The sequence below is a fragment of the Callospermophilus lateralis genome, chromosome 1 (assembly GCF_048772815.1).
Source record: "Callospermophilus lateralis isolate mCalLat2 chromosome 1, mCalLat2.hap1, whole genome shotgun sequence".
Classification (NCBI taxonomy): Eukaryota; Metazoa; Chordata; class Mammalia; order Rodentia; family Sciuridae; genus Callospermophilus; species Callospermophilus lateralis.
This window is the reverse complement of record NC_135305.1, coordinates 192850326-192871898: the sequence shown is the minus strand read 5'-3', so window position 1 is coordinate 192871898 and position 21573 is coordinate 192850326.

Here is a 21573-nt window from a genome sequence, read left to right as displayed (position 1 = left end):
GAGCTAAAAATATTGAACTCTTAGAAAGAAATATAAGAATACATCTCCACAGACTTGAGTTAGGCCAAACTTTAGATTAAACACCAAAAGTACAGTGGACAAAAGGAAAATTAGATAAATTGATCTTCACCAAAATTTAAAACTTCTATTCCTCAAAAGACACCATCAAGAAAGTGAAAAGACAAAACAGAATGGGAGAAGGTATTTGCAAATCATATATTTGATAAGGCATACCGTATAAACATTCTAACACTCTGATAAGTCAATGAAAAAAATATAAACCAATTATAAAATAATCAAAGGATCTTAATAGATAGTTCTCCAAAGATATGCAACATGCTCAAGATAATTAGCTGTCAGGCAAAGGCAAAACAATGTGACCATTTCACACCAACCAGGATGACTAAAATAAAAAAGATAGGTAGTAACAAGGGTTGTAGATGTGGAGAACTTGGAACCTTCACATTGCTAATTGGAATGTGCTAGTTTAACCACTTCAAAAAATAGTTTGGCCATTACTCAAAATGAGTAATGAGTACATCGAGTTACCATATTATCCAGCGATTACGGATCAAATATGATCACCTAGGTATATACCAAATAAAATTGAAAACACATGTCCACACTAAACTTGTATACAATGTTCCTAGTAGCACTGTTTATAATCGCCAAAAAATAGAAAACAAACTCAAATGTCTATCAGTTAGAAAATAAATGAACAAAATATAGTTTATTCATACAAGGGGATGTTGTTTGGCAATAAAACAATGTGAAACCCTATTCATGCTATAAAGGGACGAAACTTTAAACATTATGCTAAATGAAATAAGCCAGTCTTAGGTACCTGATTGCATTTATATGAACTATTTGCAATGGACAAGTCCATAGAAACAGCAAGAGGATTTGTGGTTCCCAGTGTCTGGAAGAGGGTGGGGGATGGGAAGTAACTGCTAATAGGAATGAAGTTTCATTTAGGGGTTATGAAAAAACATATGCTAAACCTTGATTGTGATGGTGGTTGCACAACTCCATATGAAAAACTACTGAACTGTACACTTTAAATGGGAGAATTGAATGATATGCAAAGTATATCTCGACAAAACTGTCATTTTTGTTTTTTGGTTTTTTGGTAAGCCCTGACTCAGGCTGTTGAGAGTCATGGCCGAGTTGGAATGGCCCTGGCAAAGGCCAAATCTGGGGGCCAACAGAAGTGAGGCAAAGAACCTCACCCCTCCACTGGTGCAAAGGCCTATCCACAAGTATGGCTGTATGCTGGACCAGTAGTCAATGACGGGTAAGATCCAATTGCAATGGTACCAACCTAAGACAGGAGGCTGACACCTTGAAGTCAGCTCATCCGATGACGGGTAAGAACCATATGTAGTATTGGACAACCTAAGACAGGCACGGTCCCTAAGCCACATTACTTGTTGTTTAATTAAACAGAAGGGGGGAGATGTTGAGAGCCACGAGTCAGAATGGCCCCTGGCATTTTGCCAGAAGTAATGGTTGAGAGGCCAGCCATTAATAAGATGATGCTGGATTGATTCAATTGTATATAGACCCCTGCTGTCCGCCTCGGGTGCCCGCTACTTTGGAGTTCTTGCGGGGATTTCCTGGGGAGTTCGCATTGGTTGGTGAAGTTCCAGGGGAGGGAGTTCCGGTTGGTGTGGTGTGCTGGAGAGGGGCCGTGTGGGTGGCGTTCCGGAGAGTTCCAGGGAAGTGCATGTGGAGTGCGGGTGAGAGTTCAGGCAATAAAGTAGTTCCTGTTTGAACCTACAAGTGCCTCGTGGAGGTTCGGTTATTTTGTGCCCAGCCAGGCTCCTATTTCTGTAGATGATACAGGATGGAGACATGTGCTTGTAAGTGAGTATGTTTCTCCTTGGACAATGAATACATCAGAAGGCAACACCACTACAAATATCATCATCTAGAGAGAGTCACCGGGTTCTTCAATTGATTACTTTCCTCCAGCAATGAGATAAAGGGCAATTCCCATACATTCTTATTTTCTCAAAGCCTTTCCTTGCAAGAACTTAAAGCATTTAGGGCAAAATAAGAAGATGAAATGATATTTAATTTTTTAAATATTGGTTTAAAAATGAAAAGAAGCTACTTTTCCCTTTGTCAACACCAACAGTCTTGAGTTCTGGACTCAGATATCTCTCTCTCTCTCTCTCTCTCTCTCTCTCTGGACAAGTTCATGCTTTTTTATGTAACAAAGAGTTCTTGGAGATTCAGACAACTACTAGCTTCCCATCATTCCATGGAGGAAGAATAAATAGATGGGAGAATCTATAGAATAGGTGGAACTGGTTTGATTCTGGGTCTGCACTGGTACAGGTTTCCTAAAGGCAAACATAAACCTACTGCTGTGCAAAATCTAGAGCAGGGATCCATAAACACCTCCTGTAATGGTCTGAAGAGTAAATATTTTTGGCTTTGTGAGCTACAAGGACTCTGTTGCAATAATTCACCTCTGCATTGGTAACAGGAAAGCAACCCAAAGATATTAGAACAATAAGAAATTGAATGAGTGTGGCTGTGTTCCAGTGAAACTGTTATTTATGGAAAATAGATTTCTTATAACAGAAATGTGAATTTCTCACAATTTCCATGTGTTATGAAACGTTATCCTTCTTTTAATTTTTTTTACAACTATTTAAAACTAAAACAATTTTTAGCTTGTGAGCCCTATAAAAATAGGTGGTAGGCCTGATTTGGCCCACAGGCCAGAGTTTGTCTCCCTTCCCCCCTGTAGTAATAACTTGTAGAAGGTGATTGAGGGTCATATTGGGGACCTGAGAAAGGGGTACTTTGTTCATATGTCACATAAAAAGAATACTGCCACTCATCTCATGTGGAAAACACAGTCCGGGACAATGTGCACTGGACTTAGTAGTGTGTACCAACTTGGAAACTTGGATCGTACTTGCTAGGATGTGTGTGTGTGTGTGTGTGTGTGTGTGTGTGTGTGTGTGTGTGTGTTCATGAATGGAAATACCCATGAAATCAATCTCAAATGTTTCTGGAACCCAGTCTGAAGGGAAAAAAGAAAAACAAAAAAACAGATCCTCAAGAGGCTTAAAATACATTTCATTTCCTTAAATTTTAAAAAAAGTTTTAAGTTTCATTGCACCAATGATAGACATAGGTGTCATCTCTAATGCTAGAGTTTCTATACACCTTCAGAAAAAAGTGGATGTGCCGTATCCTGAAGGTTAACCCTGAAGAATACTTCTCCATAAGCTCAGAGAAGAGGCTAGAACCAGAATCCAGAGATAGAAACTCTTAGCTTAAGAAAGTACTTAATACCTGAATAAAGTAATCTTTTGCTGCTGTTGTTGTTTTTTTGCTCAGCTAAATCTGCTTACTGCCAGAGGAGAGCAAATGGGTACCCTCCGAGACTTGAAGCATAGCCTAAAGCAATCCACCATAAGGACGGAATTCCTTTGAAATCTAGTTTTTATCTTATAAATCCATATGAATTTATATTCTACTCCAAAACACAGCGATGTGTTTGTTTTAATATAAAAATAGCATGTTAAACTATTCACCATCAAGGAAAACTGGGACTCCTTGAAGATGCCTGAAGTTTATCCTGTAGCTTTGAGAACCCTCAGGCAAACCACCTCGCTCCCAGTGGGTACCTGTAGCCATCTGTGCATGAGGAGCATACCGCTCAGCAGGCCGCATTTTTTCACAGTTTCACTCAGGCACTGAATACACACTTTTTATTGATGGGACATAATTGAAAGGGGTTTAGAAAGTGTATAGTATGGTACAGTATGCTTGTTCTCAAAGTATAACCCCAGGACTAGCTCCAACAACATCACCTGGAATCTCATTAGAAATGCAAAATCTCAGCCTCATCAACATCTACTGACTGAGAACATCTGAGAGTAGGGTCCTGACATCTGTATTTCATAATTTTAACACTTGCTCAGATTTTCAGATAATGCTATTAGTGGAAAAGTGTAAAGAAACCCTAATTCTTAGTAAAACTGGCTGTGAAAGCGGAGGGTTCCCTAACCTCTCTGACTCCCTCTCCCCATCTGTAACATAGGGATCCGCCTTCCTCCCAGGAGTGCCTTGAGAATGAAATCATACCAACTGGGACAAATGCATGCTGCAAGGCCCATTACCCAAATGATCTGATAATCTAGGGTGAGCCCGAGTTTTCTCTTTTCCCAGCTCTTTCAAATACTAAATTTGAGGTGCATAAGTACAGTTGGATGATACCATCTACATGCAGGAGAAATGCTGCTGAAATATGTCTAAGACCCCACAGCAGTGCCCATTCCTCCCATTGACATTATTTGCATATTACTGACTTCAAGCATACGGAATTTTAAAATCAGGTAATGATGAGAGTTGGGAATATTTACACCCAAAAAGTACTGGTGACAAATCAATTTTCAAGCAACATATTTTTTCTTTTGATTTTAAAAGTTCCTTTGAGAGCATTCATTTATAAATTATCTAGTTCCAAGGGGCCAGAAATCTCTGAAATATCGGCCTCAAAGACGAGCAAATTATAAAGATTAATATTTCCTTCTACATTGCAAATTAAGAAAAAAATTTACATTTTCCTTCTGTTTTCCCACAAAAGTCATAGATTATAACCAATTGGTCTTTTTTCAACTCTTTTTTTTTAACCCATTTATTAGTTCAAACTGTTCAACAATCTTTCTATACTTATCACAAGACAACCAATTCAGATCTGCAGAGAAAACAAATCCACATACAAAATCTCTTTAAGATGTGCAGAGGGGTGTTATGTAAGTATGTAATTTTCCCCATGCTGCTTCTTTTTAATATTTATATTGAAGAACATCTTTGTACCGAATGGCTCAGTCTATCCAATGTAGACACAAGCATATGTAAACAAGCGCGCCTACACACTTGCCCTCTCCCAAAAGTCATACGTACAAACTCCATTTTCTACACAACAAGTAGAGTAAGCCTTAATACACAGACTCCCAAGTATTAAAATTGCAATATTTGGAGAGGAATTAAATGGAAGCTCATATATAAAACTTGTCTCTAACAATAGTTGAAATATCCCAGATAATTTGGAGTAATTATTTGGGTATACTTTGGAGTAGTGGGATATCTTAACTTACTTAAGTAAACATTTATTTTCAAATATATTCAGCATTACCAAGCACAGAGTAGAAACCATTTATAAAGCATTGATAAGTTGATTCTGAGTCCTTCTTTACTCTTCAGAACAAACTCCCAAATGTCCTCCATTAGACCAAATATTGCTGAATTGCTTCTTACATAGAACTTGGTTCTGCATATAAAAGTTTGTTTTATGTCATCTTGTCACTAATTTACATAGTGACATGATTTATGATATTTAAGAAATAAGGTGAATTTGACTAAGATTCAAATAGAGTCAAATTTCCTAAGCCTAGAATTTGGTATCTAATGGTGGTTAATGGCCTTCTGGAATATTCTCCTGCGTCACTACACACTGTCAAAAAATAAATCAAGGACCACCAAAGGCATAAAAGTAAGAGAAGAAGAGGATGAAGAGGAGGCAGACAAAGAAGAGTTGTTGCTGAATTATTACCTTGCCAGTTAAGAAAAGATTCTCACAAAATGGTGGAGGAGGAAGAAGGTGGATGAGTCAGGGTTTCTATGTAACAGGAAGGCAGGGTGGTTTAGGTGACTTGGCTAATTAAGAATTGCAAACTACAATCCGAAATGAGTCAGGGACAGAATGAATTTGTAAGTCTGTGCACAAAATATTACTTCTGGACCTGAAGTACAGAAAGAGTCTTCAGTTAGATCCTAAGAGGGGAACATACTGGACTCACTCAGTCATAGGCCATAGCATCTTCAGTTATGATGAAAGAGGATTTTCATACAAGCACATTTACAAAACCTCAATGATGAAATGATTTTGTTGTAATTTTTAGGTGGTGAAACAGGCCTCTTAAGAGCTGGGCTTTACAGGCAGCTCTACCACTTATCAGCTACTGACATTATAATGTAATATCCCTCAGTTTTAATTTCCTCATATACAAGATGGGAAAAATAAAATACAGTTCTTCATATGGTAGTTGCAAGAATTACAGAAATTAATACCTTTGTACATACTTATTACTAAATACATGCTAGACAGTATTAGAAGTGGCTATCTTGTGGGACCACAGAAAGTTGTTGATAAATAAGTTGTTGTTTTCTATCTTTCCCAAGACAGAAAAATTCTAGGTTGGAAAGTGATACAAATATTCATTTGACATGGATTTGTTCATTCAACTACTTGCATCTGTGGAGTGCCTATGAGTACATGGCCCAGCAGTACTCACTGCCTAATAGAAAATACACACACATACACACACACACACATACACACTCACACACACACAATTAAGAACTTGTGTTTGGAGGACAAAAATAAGACAGCATGAAAAACAAAAAGTGGTCTATTTTACCATTGGGGTGATCAAGGGAAATACTTCATCCAGAATCTTAGAGAATTTGAGCTCAGCTATAATTTAGAAACACTCAGACAAAAAGTTCAAAGAATACTATACTCCAGAGTTATAATTCTTTCCCATTCAGCACATATTTTAGAGAACCTTCTTTTTGCTAGGAACTGCAAGTGCGTGCTTTTCTACTGCAAAAGCAAATAAATCTGAAAAATCTTGCATCCCACTTATGGAAAATAAGAGTTTTATGATAAAAACAGAATTGGAGCATGCCCATCAAAATCTGTGAAACTGGAACTACAACCTGAATACACACAATAACAATAAGCACAGTTAAACCTATACTACAGTTAGAATCTACAAGTTTTAGCAAGACCTCTACCTTGTGGCTTCCCTCTTCTCAGAGATATAGATCCTTAAATTGTTTGTTTCTAATAGATGTCAGCTTTATCAAAGCAAAAACTACAATCCAATAGAACCCTTTTACAGCCATTGTTTTTTCTTGAAAATCATAAGAAAAAAAATGTCTTGGCAACATTTTCATTTGTACTCTCAGTCTCTCTCAATAACAGTGAAAAGTCGGTTGTCTTGAAGCCACTAACTCAAACACCATTTCCTTTGCTAAAGGAAGGATCATGGGCAAGAATTTTATCTTTTTGTCTAAAATATCTTTATATGTTGCCAAATGTTTTTCGTGAATTGTAAGACAACTTACATCTGATCATTTCAAAACGTTCACATGTGAGTTTATCAAGCAAGTTGACCAACACATCTTCCTGTTACTCTGACATCATTCCCTTAGTTACCAATCATATGAAGAAACATGCTTTGCTGCAGAACAAATCCTAAGAACAGGCAGGTCCCAAATATCATAGAATTCAGAATTTAGTAGGAAAGGTAGTAACATAAACTCAACTTGTACTACCTTGAAATATTGTTTTATTAGGAGAGAGAGAAATTCTAGAAGGCATCATAGTAGGCAGGGATTAATTTTTTGTAACTAATTTAAAAAGTCTTCTTAGGATGAAAACAAAATACCCTAACCAATGAAGAAAACTATTTTTAGGCCAAAAAGAATATCTGGGAGGGCATTTCAAGAAGAAGCAACCAGAAAGGTAAAGATGCCAACTCATTTCTCGGGGGACATGAAAAGTCGGAGAGATTGCCCCTCACTTCTTAACAATCTTTTTGATGCTTCACTCCCCTGTCCTATAGGTCTAATAATCATTGACAATTTTGAGACAGGCATTATCTAATCAAAGTCAGCTTCTCTGTTTCCCTGTGTGAATGTCTTACGAAATTGATGCTTTTAGAAAATGAAGATACATTGGTATTAATAAAAACCAAAACAAACAAATAAAAAAAAACCTCCAACCTGTATTCGGCTACTGTTCTAGGTAATGAATGTCAGGTCTCCTTAGGCTTTTAGATTAGAGAATCCCAAAGCTAAGGGGCATGTTCATGATGATAGGAATATAAAAAAGAATGGATCAGTGATATGGGGAGATACAAAAAAGCAAGTTTCAGAAAATAGGAAGAAGAGTACAGACCATATTTCCAATGGAAAATGAGAGAATTGTATTAAAATATAACAAATAGGAAAGTACCTATATTATGAACATGTAGTCTGAATTTTTTTTCACAACTGAATATTTCATGCAACCAGCACACTAATTAAGAAACATGACAGAGCCTCTTTCTTAGCCCTTTCCAATAATTTAGCCCCATAGTATGAATTCTTACATTATCCATTAGTTTTTTCCCCCCATTGATTCCCAATAGAATAAAAGAATATTTAGGCTTTGGGGTGATGGCTTATTTTACTCAATATTTTGCTTATGACATTTATCCATATGTGTTGTAAATCAATGATTCATATTGTCATATACGATTTGATGACAATTTGGAGTTTCCTGTTGGTGGTATAGACATGAAGGGATTTTTTCCCTCTTCCTCTGAATGTTGGAGTCTTCAAGTCTGTCAAAAGAAACTGGCAATGGGCAGATCACCAGGAAAAGCATATCAATATATTAATGTGCATGTGGAAATGACAAAGTAAGTGCCTGGTAACTCAATGGGGTTCAGAAGTTCCTGTAACCCTCTTATTAGGGGACAGTGAGATCAGAGAAGATAGGCAATTCTGAGAGGTTGGAAATGAACTTGAAGGAAGTTGAACAGGTCCAAAGGACAGACAAATGTTTATAAATGATTCTTTTGGAAAATAAAATGGGATAAAAGAACAGATAGTAGCTTGTGACAAAGTCTGTCTAGAAACAGTGACATTCTCAGTCTTCCTTCCTCTGGTGCAAGGTTAGTCTTCTCTGGCTAATGAAATTTCAGAGAGGGGGTTTAAGGCAATTATGTCCCTCCTAGAAGAATTTCAGATGAGTTCATGTCAATGATTTCCACCCTGTTCTTGGTGGCAGAAATAAGAAGTCAGAAAGACCTGGGTTCTGAGGCTGCTTCCATGGTCTGTCCATTTCATTTAGTTTAAAGTACTCAGCATGCAAAGCACCACACTTGGGTATATCATTTTCTGAGCCCTAAAAATAAGTTTCCATGGATAGTACCTCTATGAATATTCCAGAACATGTCTTTGTGAATATATCTATTCATTTTTCTAAAATGAAATTTTCTGGGTTGTGGCATATGCTTATGTCTAGTTTTAATCAATTTGACAAAGAATTTTCCATGTGGTTGGGAATGTCAATTTATATTCTCATCAACAGTGATTGAAGCTTCTTGTTGGGCTACACTCTCTTCGATACATAATATTTTCTCTATTTTTATTTTAGATATTCTTAGCAGCTATCAAAGAGGATCAGAATGTACCAACCCAAATTATGTTACTTTGGCATTAGGATTATTTTGAGCTGAAGATAATTGAGAAATATAAGAGACAGGAGGATTCTTTGCTCATCTCCTTTGTGCCTAAAATAGGGAGGGCACAGATTTCCTTTTATTAAAGTTTCCTTCCTTTCCTCTCCAGTACCAAGAAAGGAATACAATCTTTATTCTGGGTTGTCAACAAAATGAATCTGCATAAACAAATCTTGCCAAGTAGCCCTTGTTGTCTATTACATTGCTTTTACATATTTTTTCCCATAATTCAAGCCCTTTCCTTTGTCTACTCATTTCTCCACAATTTATAGTCCACTTTTAAGATAATAGAGAAGCTGCCAGTCTTAGCACTTCCTTGAGTTCATTTCTTTTTTTTATTGGTTCTTTTTAGATACACATGTATTTTGACATATTATACATACATGGAGTACAGCTTATTAAGATCACATTCTTGTGGTTGAACATGATGAGAGTTACACTGGTCATGTATTCATATATGAATATAGGAAAGTTATATTTGGTTCTTTCTACTGTCTTTCTTATTCCCATCATCTCTCCCTTCCCGTCATTCCCCTTTGTCTAATCCAATGAAATCCTATTTCCCCCACCCCTTTATTGTGTGTGAGCATCCACATATCAGAGAGAATATTCAGTCTTTGGATTTTTGAAATTGGATTATTTCACTTAGCAAGATATTCTCCAATTCCATCCATTTACTTGCAAATCTCATAGTTTCATTTCTCTTTATGGCTTAGTAATATTCCATTGTGTGTGTATGTGTATGTGTGTGTGTATGTGTGTGTGTTCATCTGTTGAAGGGCACCTAGGCTAGTTCCATAGCTTAGCTATTGTAAATTGAGCTGCTTTAAACACTGATGTGACTGCAACACTGTACTACACTGATTTTAAGTCCTTTGGGTATAGACAAAGGAATGGGATATAACTGGGTCAAATTTTGGTTCCACTCCACGTTTTCTGAGGAATCTTGATACTTCCGTTCAGAGTGGTTGCGCCAATATGCAGTCTTACAAGCAATATATGAGTGAGCCTTTTCCCCCAAATCCTCGCCAGCATTCATTGTTACTTGTATTCTTGATAATTGCTATTCCAATTAGAGTGAGATGTAATGTCAGTACAGTTTTAATTTGCATTTCTCTAACTGCTAGAGATGATGAACATTTTTCACATATTTGTTAACAGATTGTAATTCTCCTGTGAAGTGCCTGTTCAGTTCCTTTGCTCATTGATTAATTGGTTTATTTGGGGTTTGGGGGATATTAATTTTTTGTGTTCTTTGTATATCATGGAGATTAATACTCTATCTGAAGTGTAAGTGGCAAAGATTTTTCTCCCATTTTGTAGGCTCTCTCTTCACATTCTTTTTAAAAATATTTTTAGGTTGCATATGTGATTATTTTGAAATATGTATATATATTTTTTGTTGTAGATAGACACAATAACTTTTATTTATTTATTTTTTAATGTGGTGTTGACAATTGAACCCAGTGCCACGTGTTTTCTTAACTGAATTACAACCCTAGCCCTGTCTTCACATTCTTGATTGTTTCCTTTGCTGTGAAAAAGCTTTTTAGTATGTTACCATCCAATTTATTAATTCTTAAATTTACACCTTGCACTTAAGGAGTTGAGGCATTTGGTGCCTAAGACAACATGATGGAGATTTGGGCCTACATTTTTCTCTAGTAGGTGCAGGGTTTCTTGTCTAATGCCTAGGTTTGTGATCCACTTTGAGTTAAGTTTTGTGTAGGGTTAGAAATAGGGGTTAAATTTCATTTTGCTACATATAGATTTCCAGTTCTCCCAGCACCATTTGTTAAAGATGCTATCTTTTCTCCACTATATGTTTATGGTGCCTTTGTCTAGTATATGATAACTGTATTTACGTGGGCTTGATTCTGTCTCTTCTATTCTATTCCAAGGTCTTCATGTTTGTTTTGTTGACAATATCATGCTGTTTTTGCTTTTATAGTTCTGTGGTATAATTTAAGTTCTGGTATTGTGATGCCCCCTGCTTCACTTTTTTGCTAAGGATTGCTCTGACCATTCTGGGCTTCTTATTTTTCCAAATGAATTTCATGACTGCTTTTTCTATTTCCATGAATAATGTCATTGGGATTTTAATAGGAATTGCCTTAAATCTGTATACAGCTTTTGGTAGTATGGCCATGTTGACAATATTAACTCTGCCTATCTAAGAACATAGGAGATCTTTCCATCTTCTGAGGTATCTACTTCAATTTCTTTCTTTGGTTTTCATTGTAGAGGTCTTTCACCTCTTTTGTTAGTTTGATTCCCAAGTTGGCTTTTGTTTTGTTTTTGTTTTGAAGCTATGTATTATGAATAGGATAGTTTTTCTGATTCCTCTTTCAGCTGCTGCATCATTGGTGTGTAGGAATGCAATTGATTTATGGGTGTTACTTTTATATTCTGCTACTTTGCTGAATTCATTTATGAATTCTAGAAGCTTTCTGGTGGAGTTTTCTTGGGTCTTCTAAATAGAGAATCATGTCCTCAGCTAAAAGGGATAGTTTGACCTCTTCTTTTCCTATTTGTATCCCTTTATTTATTTACTTATTGTATAATTGTTGAGTTTCATTTCTTTTCTGTTATGCTCCTTTGTGCCTATGAGATTAAACTCTTTTTACTATTAGTCTGTATTATTATTATTATTATTATTATTATTATTATTTAATCCACAGGCCCCAAGCACTGAACCTAAGCATGCAGATGAATTATTTCTTCTTCCACTATGCTATGAAGCAGTATGTTATTGGGGCTTTAATTTATACTTTTCTGTGGACTAATGAATTGAAGCACCTTTTCACAGATTGATTAACCACTGGGATATCCTCTTTTGCTAAGTGTCTGTTCAAGTATTTTGCCCATTTTCTATGGGGCTGTCATCTTTGACTCACTTATTTTTAGATATTCTTTATATATTCTGGATATAGATCAGTCATCATATATACATGTACTTCAAATATCATCTACCACTCTTCTGTTTGTTTACATAAAATTTTAATTTAAATTAGACTGGAGTTTCTTGTTTGTTTATTTGTTTAATGCCTGAAAATAATACTGTTTTTATTGTGGAAAGCAGTAAAACGTTAGAGAATCTATCATCAAGAGACAGAGAAGGACAGGTGAGAGAATATGTCAAAAGACAGCAATGGGAGAAAAAGTAAAATACCTATAGATTGTTTGTATTTTCAACAGTTTAATGAACTAGTCACACATTCATGACCTCTTTTAAGTCCCCAAGAAGTAAACTCTATGTTATGGCTGGATGTGAGGTGTCCCCCAAAAGTTCTTGCATTGATTCAGGAATGTTCGGAGGTGAAACGTTGGATGGTGAGATTAACCTAATGACCTAATTGGTTCAGCCTCGTTTAAATGGACTGAGGCGTGGTCGTAGAAGATGGGTCACTGGGAGCAGCCCTGGAAGGACACAGTTTCCCTATGGCCTCTTCCCTCTCTCTGCTTCCTGCCTGCCGTGAGTGGAGCAGTTTCCCTCCTTCACTCCCTTCTACCATGATGTGATGCCTCCCCTGTGACTTAGAGCCAGGGAGTCTACCAACTATGGAATAAGCCTCTGGAACCCTGTGCCAAAATAAACTTTCCCTCCTCTAACTTGTTCTCCTTGGGTAGTTTGGTCACAGTGATGCAAAGCTGACTAACACCCTCCATCAATCTCGTTTCACAGAACTGAAAGTCAGGAGGATCTCAAAAGTACCCCATGTATATGTCACTTACACAAATCAGCCAGCCTAGTAAATTGCTAATTAGATTTTGTTAAATGGGCTGTATGTCACCTAAAGCCCAGTACTACTAACCAAGCTATTTCATTGCTTTGCCTGGTTTTTTATGTGTAGCTGTGGAAAAAAAAAAAAGAAAAAAGAAAGAAAGAAAGGTGTCTTGGCCCACTACATCACAAAGTTGTGAATGCTTAGGCTAATTTATGACTTTGCCATGCCAGTTCTAAAAAGCATGATTTTTCACAGTATTTCCAGAGAGACAGCTGTCCAGTGATCTTCATGTGACCTTCTTAGGAACGAGCCACTACGAGGGTTTTGATAAATGCTTGCTGGATGAACAGACAAATACAGGGATGAATGTGTGCCTGCATACAAAGAGAAAATCTGGATTTCAATGTTGACTTTCTGCTAAAGACACTGTAAGTGATGAAATAGGCTTCGCAGTGTCCTCAGGTGTTGTGAAAATAATTCAGGTTTCAGATGTCCAAGAAGACTACACCAGGTGAATTATTTTAAGCCATCACTTCTGAGACTCACCTCTGTGCTGACGAAAATAGGCAAGCAAAACAGCTGCAGCAATAAAATGCACCATGGGTACTAGCATGTGTGGTGCCAGCCAAACGGAGCAGGAGATTTTTAAGAGCTGGGAGGAGATACAGCAGGGAACGAGCTTCAGTTCTCTTCAGCAAAGGGAGTAAAGAAAACTACTAACAAAATAGGCCTTGCAAGAAGCAGAGAGACCTAATTTAGCACATCCCCAGAAATGTCACACATATATATTTTGTGTTAATTATTCTAAAGAAAAGCTAAAGCACTTATACCTCAATCAGTCCCCCAATGCATCAAAAACTAATGAAATGGCACACAGCATTGGTATGTTGAGACATGTTCAGTCCTGAGCTGTCTAGAGAAATGTCTGCCATCTTGGTCTGTCTTGGTTCCTTTTTATTACTGCCAGAAACTCCTCAAGATGGCATAATTTGTAAAGGAAGGTTTAATTGGCTCGAACATCTGCTTAGCATCAAGGGTGGGCCTTCTTGCTGCACTGAAACATGGCATAGAATTCATATGGTAAGACAGACTAAGCACACCAGCAGAAGCTCACTTTTATAACAAAGCCACTCCCTTAATAACCTGTTAATCCATTAATCCATGGATCCATTAATCCACGAATTGGTTAATCCATTAATGAAGTCTCTGCCCTCATGACCCAATCACCTCCCCAAAGCCCTGTCTCCAAATGCCATTAACAAATAACTTTCAGGATTAAGTTTCCAACATAAGAATTCCAGGCAACATGCCCAAACCATAGCATGAGCCAAGTTGCAAATGAAACAATGATTTTGATAACTAAGGAAGTCTTGGAACATTCACTGGTAAAGGATAGGGACATATTGGTTGCATTCCTGTTTTGTTCAGGTACTTGCTTTGTTATCCATGGGTGCTGGTTTTGCCACCCTCCATTGGGGATGGAATGCCTTCCCCACTTATCTCACACGTAAAGTAAAAATATCCCATTTTAGCAACAATCTATAGGTAAATTGTTGTAAATCTGTAAATTTACAGTAAATGCTCTGTAAATCCTCAACAGTACTACAAAATTTAAAAAGCTATGAAAACTTAAAACTTTTTCAAAAGTCATTTTGGCAGCAAAACTTCACCTGACATGAACAGACTTGGAAGTAAAACCTGATCTAAACTGATTTGAAGCTTTTAATTTACTTAGTCCCATTTGCTGAATATTCATAACTTTCACTGCAGAAATACTAATGTGTTTGGTTAATGATGCTGCTCAAGACCCTATAGTATTGTTACAGAATTTATTAATATATGCTATTTAAAATTTCTAAAAACCCCCGAAAAATCTAAATTTTAAAGGTCATCTGATCAATGGGACTATGGGCTTACATTAGAACAGAGGCCATGATATATAAAATATAACCAAATGCCTAGATTTTGTTTTATCATCTAACTACACAACTTCCAACTTAAATTTTCTGCAGAAGCATAAGCCTACCATCATATTCTCAAACAGAATAGCAGCAGAGTCCATTAAGTACAATAAATATAGTATCCAGGTTTTATGACCTTTCTATGCCTGCAAAAATATGAAAACTAAAAAGCACATTTATTGGCTTCAAAATAGAAAAATAAAACTATCACACCAAATCTACAAAATGTAGTTCATAAAAATGTGTAAAATGTAAAGTCAGCTACCTCATCATTGTTTAAATTAGTATATATAAAATATCACTGCATTTGAAAACAATTGCAGATTCAGTTTGTCTCACTGAGCAAGAATGCTCAATTGTGCACAATCATTGGTGAAAAATAAGAGCCCTTTATAACTTGTGTTTGCTCTTGTATTCAAATGATTTCAAAAACAAAGTTATGAAAAATCATTTCACTTGTTCATTAAAATGCTGTTTAGTATGAAATGTAGATTTACTTTAAATTTATGTTTTACATAAGTTAGACTTTGTAACAATTGTAATGTTCATACTGGCCATTGAAAGAAATGTGAGTTCTCAGAGAGCTAAATATGGGGGATATTTTTGTAGATAATCCTGAACATTAACTACATTTTAGTAAGTTGTTTTAACAGTTAAAAATTTTATGGTCCCCATCTCAGTTACAGAGATAAATATTGTTGAGTTTTTCTTAGCTATTCACTAGTCTGTAGACACTCTGAAAAGTGGCCAGATCCAATATAATCTTCATACTAATTGTCGAGGTAATTTAACCAATGGGTCAAAAGAAGCCTTCTTCACTTGTATTAATAATTTGACTCCAATCCAAACCTGGAATGGTGACAGATGGATGCTGGTCTAAATCAGATTATCTATACGGAAGCATTAGTTCTCTGGGCATGAGCAATGGTTCAAACTACAACCATAAAGCACCGAAGTATAATTTCATCGCTAGCATGTATCTGCGAATTGTAGAAATGGCTTAGCTATCATCATGGCATGCTTTACACAGAAAACTAAAATGTTAGAGGTGTTGCTGACTGTTTTTTCAAATACCATATAAATCAAGTCCAATCATTTTTCCCACTTTACAGAGAAGGAAACCAACATAGAGGTATTCCATTGCGTGTTGAAGATCAAGCTAGTAACAGAACTGGGATACGAATCTAGCTGTGTGTGTCTTTAGAGTCCAAGTGCTTAACTGTTATTGTGGTGGGAATTCCCAGGCTTTCCCATACAATATGACAAGCCTATCACTCTCACTGTTTTCCTCTTTCCCTCCTGTTGTAAAAGATTTTGTACACACACATCCTTATTTAAAAAAAATAATGTGTCTTATCTTAACTATGTGTCTCTATCTTAACTATGGAACTAACAGCTTTTTAGATTGATCCAGGTCAAATCCTGCATCTTATTTCTCAAATTCCAAGAGACGTAGTCATTAACACTGTGGTTGTGAAAAAGATAAATGGGTGTACCAAGCTCCACTAAGAAGCCCACAGTTGTGGTACAGGGGACATCACACTGTAGAACAGCAACAGAGCCAATGATCCACTCTTGTTTCTGCCAGCAGCCAGCAGCAGCCAGCAGCAGCCAGGGGAGATCCCTGAGTCTGCCTGCACTAACCAGCAAGTTGCTAAAAACAATTGCTTGGCTTCTATTGCCTTGTTAGCTTCGAGGCTTCTGTACCTTAGGCATTTGTTAATGGGGCCTTTGTACTGATGGGTATATTCCTAGTAAAGTAAGACCCTTAGTTTTCCTGACCTATTCCATTTTCCAGAGTCACCAAACACAGTCCTAATGAGGAAGAAGGGACATGGACAGTAAACAGTTGAGTTGATGGGCGTGCCAGAAATTCCTGGTGACCAGTGAAAACATGGAGAAGAGTAAAACTGTGTCTTATTCCTTGGACATGTGTTCTTGAAAGCTTAAATCCCATGCCTTGGACTCCTGGACTGGGGAGAGAACTCTGTCAAGACTCCGGTAGGCTATAAAGGGCTAAGAGTCAGAACACCCGAAAGGTTATAATCGTCCACTTTGAAACCAAGCACACCCATGTCCAAATTCTGGCTCTGCCACTCATTAATATGGGAAAGCCCTGAATAGATGATGAGGATAGCTAGACAGACCAGGGCTCACCCTCTATGAGGGACTGAGGAGCAAAGTGACCAAGCAGATAACACCAGAGGGTCTGACGCAGGAATGCAGTCCTAGAATTGGTCAGCATTTGGAAGTAGGCAGACTGTGGCAAGTGGGGAGAAGGTATGGTAGGCCCATGGTCAGCTTCCCAGGTCTATTGCCTCTGCTGTCATACAGGGCCCTCTTTGGAAGGACCTCACACTTCCTTCAATGCCTGAACTCTCTTCATCTTTAAATTCTTGATATTTTTTTTTCAAAATTCTTGATATTTTAAATTATTTTGCATGGGGTCTCACAAATCATTGTAGCTGGTCCTCAAATGCCAGTGATCTTTAGACACTGAATATTCTGCAAGCACACAGAGATAAATGTTGGGGAAGAGTTTGATGGTTTTTATTGATTCAGACTTCTCTGAGTCTTGAAGCCAAGTCTAGGGGATGGAAGAAGTAGGATGACAATAACATCCTCTTCCTCTTGGAAGAATTAGGTAGAATAATGGTATGCCCTCCCCTTTTTTTTTCCCCTTCAAACGAGATCCATTCACATTGTGGACTCTATTTTTTTAGAACTTTATTTATTTATGTATTTTTTATATGGTGCTGAAGGTCAAACCCTCTGCCCCCTCACATGTGCTAGGCAAGCACTCTACCACATAGCTACAAGCCCAGCCCCCCCAGGCCCAACTTTCTAATAATGAGGGTAACCACATAATTTGTCATCCAAATCAGGATACTTTTGAATGAATGAAAGGGTATGCTATTGATACTTACCCTATGATAAAGTGTAGACTTCAGACTGTCCTGACCAAATCAAGTGGAATGACCACCCTATCAATAAGCCATTCTAGCAAACAGAAGAAAGTTAGCGATGAATATGGAAGATATAATCCTGAACATGGAATACAAGTGTTCAGAGAAAATTTGGATCCATTTTTGGAGGTGAGGGAAGAGGATATTATTGTTATATGTTTATAAAGAATAATCAAAACAGAATAAAATTTTAGGTAGCCGAAACTTCTTTGGAACAAAATTGCCTTCAAGTTGATATTTGCTGTAGTTGAGTTAAGGTGCTCATGGGGTTCATTACACTATTCTCTTTATTTTCATACGATTCTGGAAATTTCATCATAAACATTTTTAAAAATATTTTTTTTTGTAGTTGGTGGATCTTTTTTTTATTTATTTATATGTGGTGCTGAGAATTAAACCCAGTGCCTCACACATGCTAGGCAAGCGCTCTACCACTTAGCTACAATCCCAGGCCCATCATAAACACTTTTTAAAAGAAAAAAAAATATTAGATGTTTTCATCAATAATGACTGAATAAACATTTTAAATCACCTAATAAATAATGTTATTAACTTGCCGCAAATTACTATCAAAAATAAAAAGGAAAACAACCAAATCTGAGAATAATTTCATATCAAGTGTTCTCAAATTACCCAAATAAATACAATAATGCCAAAACTTCTGCATTGATTCACAGGTAGAAATCTATTTGGAGATCAAATCAGAAATTCTATCTTAAAATTCTATTTTTTTACACAAAAAATCATATCATGTATTTTTATATAGATTGCAAGTTGATATTGAATGGCCTGGAGTAGTTGTGATGGAGGTTATAGGATATTAAAGCCTGCTGTAATCATCCCAAGAGGGTAGACTATAATATAGATGCAGATTAACCCCCCAGTCTCAGTGGCTTAAGAACAGCAAAGATTTTTGTCTGGTTCATGCAACTGTCTATGAAGAATTCACAATGGATTGTTCTCCCCTCATTTACCAGGGATGCAGACTAGTAGAGATTCTATCATATTAAAAGTGCACTATCTGGAACACCTGGTTTGTTTGTTTGTTTGTTTGTTTTATCAGGTAATAAAAAATAGGGAATTACAGATAGGTTCTTAATGTATCAGATGAAAAGAGACATGTCCCTTCCACTAGCATTTCATTGGCCAAAACTGTCCTAAATCCCAGGAGCAATGAAGAGGACCAAATATAATAATTGATGAGCATTACTGTCTTCACTATACCTCAGCCACTCCTTCAGTCAACACTGCAAGAAAAGTGCAGCACATGATTTCTGAATCCTTCCACCTGAGTGAACATTAAATGAGACTTAAAATGGCATTGATGTGTCTGAAAATATGTGTTCAGCAAATGAATAATAAAAAGATGATGGGAGGGTAAAACTTCTTTTTCAAACACTAGATAGTATTCATTTTCATATAAGAGGTATGATCAATGCAAATCAATATGAACAATTCATTCAACCCAGCATAGCTGACCTTTATACTGCCAACACTTTCCTCGTCATTAGTATGGATAATAGTAACATCTATTTGAAGATGAGATCATTTCAGTTCTCTACTTCTGTCTAACAAACTACCAGCTGAGCTGAGTTCCTTCACTTGGGGTCTTTTATGGGGTTGCAGTCAAAAGGTATCGGAGACCATCTGACTCAGATGTTCAACATCTCTCCTGGGATTGTTGAAACAGCTGGGGTCTGGCTGGTCAGCTCTCCTTCCACTTGGCCTCTCCACAACACTAGCTTGGACCTCCACACACATAGCATGGCATTCTTAAGACAGTTGGGAATCAATCTGGCATATAGCTTCTCTTAGAATGATCACTGTATGAGCATAAGGCCCAAACTGTAAGATCCCTTAGCATCTAGGGTCAGAACTGATGCAGTGCCAGACCATAATTCTAAATATGGTTGGACACTTGTCTATGCCTGATGGTCACTGTCTGATAGGTGTTACATAGATAAGATATCTTTACTGATCAAAAGCCAGTGACAGGGCTAGCTTTAGCTCCAAAGAGAGGAAAGTACATAGAATTGTGAGTACTAGGAAGCAGGGTTCATTAGGGTGCAATCTTTGGAGACAAAAATTAACAAAATCAGACCGGATTTTCCATATTCTATGAATTTATTTAAAATTCCAAGGTCTCATTTACAAATAAGGTTTCATATTATATCCAATTTGCTCTTCCAGTTTTATTCTTCTCTGTAAATAAGATGGTTTACAAATGCATAAGAAATTATACTTCAGATTTCTCTTGTTGTCTGTATTTATAATGCTGGGATGTTACCTAGATGTAAACTTTAGTTAAGGGCATTGCCACTTTGCGATTCTGGTCTGATTCTCAAATATATGGATGCAAATGCAGGACAAATGCAAGCATCAGGAAAGACAGCACAGTCCTTCCATTCTCTCTCTCTATAATCATATGACTCATGTAAGTTGTGTGTAAGACAGCTGTCTAAAGTACAGAACTTGGAGTTACCTCCTTAACAAAAACTTTTCACAGAACACCAACAACAGATCTGACGAGTTACTTCATGACTGTAATTGAACCAGACAAAAACAAGAGCACTCCGTAATCATGTTCAAGCAGAGTGAAGAACAAGATCACTATCTAAATCACAAAAGGGAACAAGCATTCCCCCTCACCCAGGTAACATTAGTGACCACTGCTTCTTTACTACGTATGTCTTTAGTTTTGCTCCTTTATCCTTCTGGATAAAATTATTAAAATACCAAACCAGAGAACTGACCTCACTCCCTAAAATTACTCAAGCCTCAACAAACTCCTCTTTCTCAACTCTCATCAAAATCATCTAACCAGACTCAGGTCCTATAACAAACACATCCTAATAACCTCCCCTTACTCACAAACCCTCCTTTCCATGATGTGCTGTCTTCATACAGCCATAACAAAATACCTGAGGTCTTTTCTAGCCTGTTTCTCCAAATTAGTTTAGTCTCTACTCACTGTCTTGCTCCAAATTTGCTTTTCAGATATTTGCTATAGCAATGTCCCACTTCTTGGTACTGATTTCTATACCAGTGTATTTGTGTTGTTATAACAAAATACCAGAGACTGGGTAACCTTGAAAGGACTTAAATGTATTTTCTCACAATCTGGAAGATTCAAGTCCAAGATTGGCAAGATGTTAGCAAGTCTGGTAGAGTCTGGTAAGAGTCTGATCTCTGTTTCTCAATGTCATTACCATATTGAGAGGGTTAAATGAGATAGTACATGTAAAGAAATTATCAGAAATTATGAAACTTAATTGCTGTTCCCTCTGGAAGTGGATGAAATGAATATAAAGGGTCGAGCCCATTCACTCAGTCATTCTGTAAGGGTCCTGATCCCATCCACGAGGACTAAATCTTCATAACTTTATTAATCACCTCCCAAATGCCATACCTCTTTAATACTATCTCATTGGCAATTAAGTTTCAACATATGAATGTTGGGGACCTACTAAGACCATAAGCCCTGATATTGAACACATGTCTATTCCTGATGGTCATTGGCTGGTAAGTATTACAGACTTACAGATACAAATACAGATCTAAACAATTTTTTTTTCTATCTACTTAAATTATA